Source organism: Amaranthus tricolor, chromosome 14, assembly GCF_026212465.1.
Source record: "Amaranthus tricolor cultivar Red isolate AtriRed21 chromosome 14, ASM2621246v1, whole genome shotgun sequence".
In the NCBI taxonomy this organism is placed as follows: Eukaryota; Viridiplantae; Streptophyta; class Magnoliopsida; order Caryophyllales; family Amaranthaceae; genus Amaranthus; species Amaranthus tricolor.
The window spans coordinates 21,176,401-21,187,341 of NC_080060.1; positions in this window are offsets into that span (position 1 = coordinate 21,176,401).

Here is a 10,941-nt window from a genome sequence, read left to right on the forward strand (position 1 = left end):
TCCTTACCGTTTTGCCCCAGCTGAATTGGCTGAGCTGAAGAAGCAGCTAGATGAATTGTTGGGAAAAGGTTTCATTCGACCTAGTGTTTCACCATGGGGAGCTCCGGTTCTTTTTTTCAGAAAGAAAGATGGGAGTATGAGGCTATGCATTGATTATAAGGAGATCAATAAACTTACCATCAAGAATCGTTATCTTTTGCCAAGGATAAACGACCTTTTTGATCAGTTGGGGGGAGCAAGGGTCTTTTCGAAGATAGATTTGAGGTCTGGTTATCATCAATTGAGGATTGCTGAAGAAGTTATTTCTAAGACTACATTCAGAACCAGATACGGGCACTATGAGTTTCTAGTAATGCCATTTGGACTAACGAATGCTCCAACATCATTCATGGATCTCATGCAAAGATACTTCAACCCTTACCTGGATAAGTTTGTAGTTATGTTTATTGATGATATATTGGTGTATTCGAAGAATGAAGAGCAACATGAGAAGCACTTAAGGATAGTTTTGGAGAAATTGAGAAAGGAGAAACTTTATGGCAAGTTTAGTAAATGTGAATTTTGGTTAGAAAAGATATCTTTCTTAGGGCACGTTGTTTCGAAGGATGGAATTTCTGTTGACCTTGAAAAGATTAGGGCAGTGATGGAATGGCCGAATCCAAAGAGTGTTACTGAAGTAAGAAGTTTCTTAGGCTTAGCAGACTATTACAAGAAGTTTATGGAAAATTTTTCTAAAATTGCCCGACCGTTGTTTGAGTTGCTTAAAAAGGGAGTTCGGTTTCATTGGGGCGAGAAGCAGAGTAAATCCCTAGAAGAGCTTAAGAGGATACTTACGACTGCACCTATGTTGATCATGCCCGACTGTGGGAAAGCATTTGAGGTATATTGTGATGCATCGAAGGAAGGTTTGGGATGTGTGCTAATGCAAGAAGGCAAAGTAGTAGCTTATGCGTCCAGGCAATTAAGGCCACACGAGTTGAATTATTCAGTACACGACATTGAACTAACATCCGTAATTTTTGCCCTGAAGTTATGGAGACATTATCTCTATGAGGTACCATGCAAGATCTTCATTGATCATAAAAATTTGAAATATGTCTTCACTCAGAAGGAGTTGAATATGCGACAAAGGCGGTGGCTGGAATTCATTAAAAACTTTGAAGTTGACATAAATTATCATCCTAGAAAACCAAACAAAGTGGCAGATGCATTGAGCAGAAGGCCGAGGATATCTGTAAATGCTATAATGACGGTACCTTGGGAACTATACCGAGAAATCAAAAACTTAGATCTAGAAGTTGTTAATCACTATCAAGTTGTTGAGTATTTGGGAGCAATGACTATACAACCGACTTTGTTCGAAAGAATTATAGAAGCACAACAAGAAGATCCCGAGATAATCGAGTTAATCATTCGAGTTCAAAGAAAATATACAGAAGCGTTCGAAGTAGGTGAGAAAGGTGAACTAAGAATGAACAGGAGATTGTGTATACCAGGCAACATTGAATTGAAAGAAGAGATTTTGAAAGAAGGACACCAAGGAATGTTTCACTTACACCCTGGTAGAGATAAGATGATCGAAGAATTAAGAAAATTATTTTGGTGGAAAGGTATGAGAAAAGATGTAGCTGAATTTGTATCTCGGTGTTTGATTTGCCAGAAGGTGAAATTTGAAAGGCAGAAGAGTTCTGGACTACTTCAACCACTAGAAATTCCTGAATGGAAATGGGATTCCATATCCATGGATTTTGTAGTTGGATTACCAAGAACGCAACGAAGAAATGACACAATTTGGGTAATAGTTGACATATTAACCAAAGTTGCAAGATTCCTGCCAATGAAGGGCACATGGTGAGTAAAACAATTGGCTGACGCTTATGTTCGAGAAATTATAAGATTACATGGAGTACCGAGAACCATTGTGTCTGATAGAGACCCAAAAGTTTTGTCACGATTTTGGGAGATGTTGCAAAAAGCATTCGGATCGAAGCTATGTTTAAGTACTGCATTTCATCCAGCTACTGATGGCCAAACCGAAAGAACCATCCAGACATTAGAGGATCTTTTGAGATGTTGTATTCTGGAATTTGGTGGTTCATGAGAGCAGAAATTACCTTTGATAGAATTTTCATACAACAACAGCTATCAAACCAGCATCAAGATGGCACCAAACAAATCCTTATACGGGAGAAAATGTCGAGTGTCGTTGTGTTGGAATCAAATGGACCGAAATTTTCTTGAAGGACCAGATCTTATTCAAGACTCTATTGATAGCTTGAGGGTGGTACAAGAGAACATGAAGGCAACACAAATTAGACAGAAGAGTTATGCAGACAACCGTCGCAAAGCTTTGCAATTTGATGAAGTTGATAAAGTATTTCTAAAGATTTCACCAACGAAAGGAATCCAACGCTTTGGGATAAAAGGGAAATTAAGCCCTAAATTTATCAAACCTTTTGAAATTTTGACAAGAGTAGGGGAAGTGGCATATGAACTAGCTTTATCCCCGGATTTAACTAGAGTTCATAATGTATTCCATGTTTCTCAGTTGAGAAAGTATATCCACGACCCATCACATGTGTTAGTTCACGAACCACTCCAAATTGATGAAAACCTAGCTTATGAAGAAAGACCAATTAGGATTTTGGATCGTCAAGTGAAAGAATTAAGGAATAAAAGAATACCTCAAGTTAAAGTGCTATGGTCGAACCATCATGTCGAAGAAGCAACCTGGGAAAGAAAAACTGATATGAGATAACGCTATCCCTAGTTGTTCATTTAGGTTCATGTTTCGGGACGAAACTATGTTAAGGGGGGAAGAGTTGTAACAAACCGTTTTTCTTAATTTTAAATATTTTGACAAATTCAATAATCATTTCATTTTATTATTTTCTTTTTAATACCGTTTCGAATTTTATTTCAATCGTTCTTAAGTTCTTGATTTTCTTTTATATATAATTTATTTCTCTTAAAATAAATTACCTAAATATTAATTCTACCTAAATTACCTACAATAACTTAATCTTTTTATTTACTATATTAATTTATGATTAAATATAAAAATATATATAATAATAATAATAAAACTAAAAAAAATAAAAAAATAAAAAAATAAAAATCTAAAAAGTGGGCGGCAAGACTAAGTAAACTAGGTGCCAAAATAATTAATTTAGATAAAAGCAAGAATAAAGATCTTGTATTTTTCATTTCTTGCCCATGAAGTAAAATTTAATAATAGATAATTTTGCAATCAATAGCCTATAAATAAACCAAATGTGCCGTGGGAAAAATACGAGAGAAAAAAAATTTTCAGAAAATTTATTCATTAAAGGCAAATTCCTAAAGAAAAATTCTAAAAACCCTAAAAAAATTACAAAAAATCGTCAAAAATTTTATAATAATAGTACTTAGTGTTAATTATAGAAAATCAAGGGGAGGAAGCTAATTTTGTGGCTAAAATTTCTACAACAAAGGAATTTAATTAATAGTGAAATTATTAAAGGTATAAATTCTTACATATATTTATTTACATAAAATTATGCTCATAAATTTTATATGTGTTTAGTATATATAAATTAATATTTCTGGAAATTTTGGCGAATTAATTCGTGGTATTTTATTTTATATGAATTATTCATTTAAATTTCCCAAAACCGCATAAACCGAAATAATTTTAATTAAAATAGTAAACGTTAATACTTTTAAACGACAATTTTTCTATACGTATATATATATATATATATATATATATATATATATATATATATATATATATATATATATATATATATATATATATATATATATATATATATATATATATATATATATATATATATATATATGAAATATAAGTTGTGTATTAATTTCGTGAATTATAGTTGAGTATAAATATTATTATTAATTTTTGCTTAAAAAACGCATAAAATAAGGAAATTCATAAATATGGGTTTAAAATAATTAATTATGGAAAAAAAAATAATATATTTTAGTGTTACTGTATTTTCTTTTCGTTTAAATTTTTTAGTGAAATTTTGTGATATTTAAATTTTAAAGAAATAAATTAATAATCTAAATTGTTATTGTAGGCAAAAAGAAAGAAAAATAAAATAATAATTAAAATGAATTTATTTTGGTGAATAAGAATATATGCCAACTCATTTAATAAATTATTTATTTTAAAATATTTTGTGTCAATTTTGATCTTAAGGGAATTAATTATTCATGTACTGTATCGAAAAATAAGCTATTAAGAAATTAATTAAATAAAATAAAATTTTATTTTCTAAAAATTTGGATAAATAAGCTAGGATTTATAATAAACCCAATATGTCCTTTTTAAGAAATTTTTAATATTTATTTATGATGGAACTATTTATTTTATCATTTAAAATAAATAGACATTTAAGAAATTGATTATTAAGAAATCAATAAAGCTTAATTGAAAATTTATCTATAAATAAATACTAAAGACCCATTTTAGTTTTGATTTAGTTTAATAATAAATGAATATTTATATGCAAGTTGTTATAAATTTATTTTATGTTATTGTAATGTTGCATTTATATGAAAACAGTAACATGATAATAAAAAGGCTTGATAGTAAGGAAATGCCGAACCATGCTTCCGGCATGTAAAAAACGTGGGACGTGTTTTCCGGCACGTAAAATACAGTGAACACAGTAAGGTTGTTTAACCTGACCTGTGGCTCGAGCAACATTGTACTGGAGTAGTGACGACTCCCACTAAGTTAGGGGTTCTGGTTTACCTCACCCTAAAAAGCCCTTACATATATCAAACAAAGATCATATGTGTTGCATTCATTAAATAAGTAATCGGATTCAACGCCATAACACTCAAGCAGAAGTGTTAGTAAATCATGCCCTAGTACTCAAGCAGAAGGACCAAAAGTTTAATGTATTTAAATAAATCTAATCTTAAAATGAATTCCTTATAATATATAAGATACCTTGCATATTATTTATTGTGATGCACTTATCTTTGCATATTACTTATTGCAATGCATATATTTTCTATACTTGTATAATTGCGGTAAGCTTTTATACTCGGTTTTTTTTAAAGCTGACCGATTTCCATCGGCTGTTCCCATATTTCGGGAGTAGATGCTGAAGGTAACTTTACATGAAGTTATTAAGAAGTAATTGTATTGTTTATGTGAGATTAGGATATAATATGTATGTAGTTTATGTTATGGACGATAATTATGTATTAAAGAAAGATGTAATACGTAAAATTATATTTAAATGATTTGAGTTTTCTTTGTTTTTTTTGAAAATTCTGTTTTGTTTTATTTCTTTTTTGCAATAATCACGGTTCGATAGACTTCCGCTTAGCATCACTTACTATTATATTACAATAAACCTATATTTGGAAAAGGATTGTCCGTTACACTTGGTGGTAACAGATTTGGAAGAGTCTATTGTTATGTCCGCCTTAATAAACGACATGAAAACTCACAAGTTGAAGTTCCAGCTCTTGGAAAATCAAATCAAAACCTATTCCGAAGCTCTGAGACAAGCCAGAAGTTTTACTACTGCCTATGAAAAGAAAGAGTGACAAGATGGTTGAGACTCAAAGGGAGAAATCCCAAAACCAAATATAGACTGGAAGAAGAGGTCTTAATCGATCCGAAGGAGAAAGGAAATACCCACCACGGAAACTCAGAGATGACGGTTATGATACAAGGTTTAACCGCAATAGAGGAGACATCTTCTACGCCATTAGAGACGCACTACCTCCTCCTTTAGCAATCCCTACACCGCAAAACCAAAGAAACATGGATTTGTGGTGTGAATATCACAAGGAACATAGGCACACACTTTCGTATTGCCATGAATTGAGGAGAATTCTTGACCAGTATGCTGATGAAGGGAAATTGACCCAGTTCCTCTACCGTGGTTCATCAGGAAAGAGGTATAACTCTGACAAACGAGAATACAGAAAAGTAGAGCCAGAGAAGAAATCTGAAGCAAAGGATCACTCCAGCGGCACCAATGGTGTGATCAACATGATAGCGGCGGATTCTGTTAGCTACATTTTATCTTTATTTTTACCACTATAAGTGGCTTGTTTAGTGTGAGTAAACTACATGTTATTGCATTGGTTTATTGGATTTTACACTTGTTTTGTTGCTTTGGTATTTTATTTTATTTCATGATCTAATTATATACACCGAGCACAAACTAGCCCATCTAGTTGCATACATTGCTCACCTAAACACCGAGGATTCAAAGAAGAAAAACATCATGAGCCAAGCCACAAGAACAAGCCAAAATAGATCCGCTCGACCAGTCGAGCACATGGCTCGGGTCGAGCGAAGTGCATTCACATTTCTAGAAGCTTCTGATCATCAGCAAGATTTAATTCAAGAGCACAGTACATCTGCTTGACTGGTCGAGCACAATGGCTCGGGTCGAGCGGAGTTGATTTTTACATTCTGTCCTATTCTTGAAGTCTCTGATGTTGAACTTGAAGGTGGCTCGACTGCTCGAGCGGGATTCGCTCGGGTCGAGCGAAATGGGTGTCAGCAACATGTACGATCTTTTTAAAGCATAATTCGAGGTCCAATTATATATGTTGCTTCTAATTGCTGCTGCCAAGACTACCAACCACCCTACCCTATCCACTAGGGGTGGCACCCCCTTCCTATAACCTAGGGGTGGTGGAGCAATCATGAAACCACCACCCCCACTTGTTTTTGAAGCCTATAAATAGAGAAGAGGAAGAAGAAGCTTGCATCTCAGATTTCAACCTTTCATCTTATGTAATTTATGTATTCTTCATAGTCTTGCTTTCATTTCAATTAAGAATTAGTTTTAGCATAATCTCTATTTCAATTCAATCTAGTATTTTCATTTTCCAAATACAATCTTTACTTATCCTTTTTTATAATGTTTTGCAATTTGGGATTATTCAACCATTGATGTACTATTATTGAAGCTTTTGGACTGTATTACTTTGAATCATCAATTCATCTTGTTCACCCTTGGATTGAGCTCAAAAGAGTAACTTCTATCCTTGCTTATATTGTTTTCAATTCATGTCACTTAATCCCGTTGATTGTTTGCTTTAGTTTCATATAATCATGCTTGTAGTTCCTCAACTTATATTGCTTTCATCTCTTTAGGGTACTCTAGCTTAATTTATTCATCTATGATTCTTGACTTGCTACATTCTACAATTTCAATATGAGTATGAGTGAGTAGTTTGTTTTAGCTTAGGCTAGGCATTATCACCATGAATGTAGTTTGAATTACTTTCTCTACCTTTGGTTTGGTTATGTTATTTATTGTTTAAGATGGATATTTCTATCATGTTGTAGTGTCGTTGAATTGAGGGCGAGAGTCGATTTTTAACGATAATCTATGCTTAAAAGTTAAGGCGTCTCCATGAGAATAAGTAGATGCTTTGATTGGAAATGTGGAATGTGTGCTTCATGTCTTAAGTTGTGTATTAGCTCCATGAGAATAGGTAGTTGAGCATGGTTAGGAAGCTTTTGTTGCTTGAGAGAGAACATTAGTACTTATGATACGTTCTTCCCCATAACAAAATATCCATGACCTTAGGTTAATGTTTAGTAAACACTGATTTGGTGAGAAAGCCTAGCCTAGCCTATGCCTCTTAGTTTATTGATAATTTTATCCTTACTTTTAGTTCGTTGTATCCTTATTTACTTTTATGATTTGTTTTCATTAAGTTTCTTTTCTTTAATCGCTTGTCTTCATTTTATCTCCAAACATCATATTATATTTTTTCGAACACACTAATCGATTGAGAAACTATTAACTTAACCCCCACTTCTTGTGGATTCAACCTGTACTTGTCGACGTACTACGCTACGCCGTGCACTTGCGGTATTACTATTGAAGGACATAAAGTTCGATCAAGTTTTTGGCGCCGTTGCCGGGTAGGTATTGTGTTTATGGTCTCCTTAGGTTCTTCTTGTGTATATATGCATGTTTTCATTGATTTTCTTTCTGATTTATTACTTTTGTAGTCTAGATTACTATTTTCTTTATTTAGTTATGTTTTCGATGCCTTGAATCACATTCATGCACATTTTTGATCTTCAGTAGCTAACTTGATTTCATTTTGGGCCATATTCTTAATCTATGTATAATACATTGGCAAGTTTAGATTATTTCTTCTAAATTTTTTCTGGATTTGCAATCCTGTGATCCTTGACTTCTCAAAACAAAAGTTGAGCATTGATTTGGTTTGTGGCACCGCCCTTTGATATTTGTTGACATATTTTGAACCCGTAAGTATTTATTGAGCCCCTACCATGCATTCACGTAAATTAATGAGATTGTGAATTTGTAGCGCACTAGGCATGACTTGAAGGACTTGGGTATTATATGGATCTAGTTGCTAGTTTGGATCGAGCTTATTCCTTTTCTTTCTTACCCTCTTGTTAACCTACATTATACCCCATTTTCCTTTGTAACCCTTCGCTTTCACCTTCTTTCACCTTCATCCCTAACACTTTAGCATACTAGTTTGTTTGGTTGATGGTATGTTGGTGGTTGGTTTATCACACTTGGCTTGAGTTTTTAGCTTGCATTTGTCTTTTTATATTTTCTTGAAGTCACCACTTACATATATCATGGTGATATTTTAGTTTTAGACAAAAAGTTGGTATTATACGACTCTAAGAGTCTCTTGATTTTACTACCCACTTTTGATAGTGTAATGTTTATTTTTTTCTTTGTTTTTAGAATCAAAAAAAAATGAAATAAAAGAAAATAAAATAAAAAATAAAATAAAAAATAATAATAAAAAAATAAAAAATAAAAATAAAAATAAAAATTTGTATAGAAAAATTATTAGTTGTTAATAAATGCCAAGTTGTGTGAAACCATGGATCATTTTGGTTTGTTTGAGTTAACTAGTTATGTTACCTCTTTTTGTAACTTTACCCTTATCCTTTCTACATTTCATCTTACTCTAACCTTTTCCAATTCACCTCTTTTAGGTCGATCCACCTACTTCTAGTGAAGTCTTAGCCTTTGAGTCCTCGAGTACCGAGGTGCGAAATTTTGCCACATCTCTATTTAGAGGCTCACATCACTTTGAGCCATAGGATGAGGGAATGAGCGTAACTTTAAACACTTGAGTGTCGTTGTTCATCTTGGCTAATATACCGAAAAGTGAGGTCCACTTATATCCATTGTGATTGGTTTGGGAGTCTTAGACTCAGTATGGCAAGATCATTGCTTGACAACTTGTTTTGAGAATAATTTGTAGAACAGGAACACACTTCAAACCTTTTAGAATTGATAATCATAGCTTGCTGATCTATCATACATCTTTTGATAAATTGTGGCTTATGAGTTCATGACTATAGCTATTGTTAGATCATTCATGTGCATATATGACTGATTCTCGATTTTCTTTTCTCTTATTGATGCAATGCTTGCTTGAGGACAAGTAAAGGTCTGGCTTAGGGGAATTTGTTAGCTACATTTTATCTTTATTTTCACCCCTATAAGTGGCTTGTTTAGTGTGAGTAAACTACATGTTATTGCATTGGTTTATTGGATTTTACGCTTGTTTTGTTGCTTTGGTATTTTATTTTATTTTAGGTTCTAATCATATACACCGAGCACAAACTAGCCCCTCTAGTTGCATACATTGCTCACCTAAACACCGAGGATTCAAAGAAGCGAAACATCATGAGCCAAGCCACATGAACAAGCCAAAATAGATCAGCTCGACCAGTCGAGCAAGATGGCTCCGGTCGAGCGAAGTGCATTCACATTTCCAGAAGCTTCTGATCATCAGCAGGATTTAATTCAGGAGCACAGTACATCTGCTCGACTGGTCGAGCACAATGGCTCGGGTCGAGCGGAGTTGATTTTTACATTCTTTCCCATTCTTGAAGACTCTGATGTTGAACCTGAAGGTGGCTCGACTGCTCGAGCGGGATTCGCTCGGGTTGAGCGAAATAGGCGGCAGCAACATGTGCGATCTTTTTAAAACATAAATCGAGGTCCAATTATATTTGTTGCTTCTAATTGCTTCTGCCAACACTGCCAGCCACCCTACCCTATCCACTAGGGGTGGCACCCCCCTTCCTATAACCTAGGGGTGGTGGAGCAATCATGAAACCACCACCCCTCACTTGTTTTTTAAGCCTATAAATAGAGAAGAGGAAGAAGAAGCTTGCATCTCAGATTTCAACCTTTCATCTTATGTAGTTTATGTATTCTTCATAGTCTTGCTTTCATTTCAATTAAGAATTAGTTTTAGCATAATCTCTATTTCAATTCAATCTGTTATTTTAATTTTCCAAATACAATCTTTACTTATCCTTTATTATAATGTTTTGCAATTTGGGATTATTCAACCATTGATGTACTATTATTGAAGCTTTTGGACTGTATTACTTTGAATCATCAATTCATCTTGTTCACCCTTGGATTGAGCTCAAAAGAGTAACTTCTATCCTTGCTTATATTGTTTTCAATTCATGTCACTTAATCTCGTTGATTGTTTGCTTTAGTTTCATATATTCATGCTTGTAGTTCCTCAACTTATATTGCTTTCATCTCTTTAGGGTACTCTAGCTTAATTTATTCATCTATGATTCTTGACTTGCTACATTCTACAATTTCAATATGAGTATGAGTGAGTAGTTTGTTTTAGCTTAGGCTAGGCATTATCACCATGAATGTAGTTTGAATTACTTTCTCTACCTTTGGTTTGGTTATGTTATTTATTGTTTAAGATGGATTTTTCTATCATGTTGTAGTGTCGTTGAATTGAGGGCGAGAGTCGATTTTTAACGATAATCTATGCTTAAAAGTTAAGGTGTTTCCATGAGAATAGGTAGATGCTTTGATTGGAAATGTGGAATGTGTGCTTCATGTCTTAAGTTGTGTATTAGCTCCATGAGAATAGGTAGTTGAGCATGGTTAG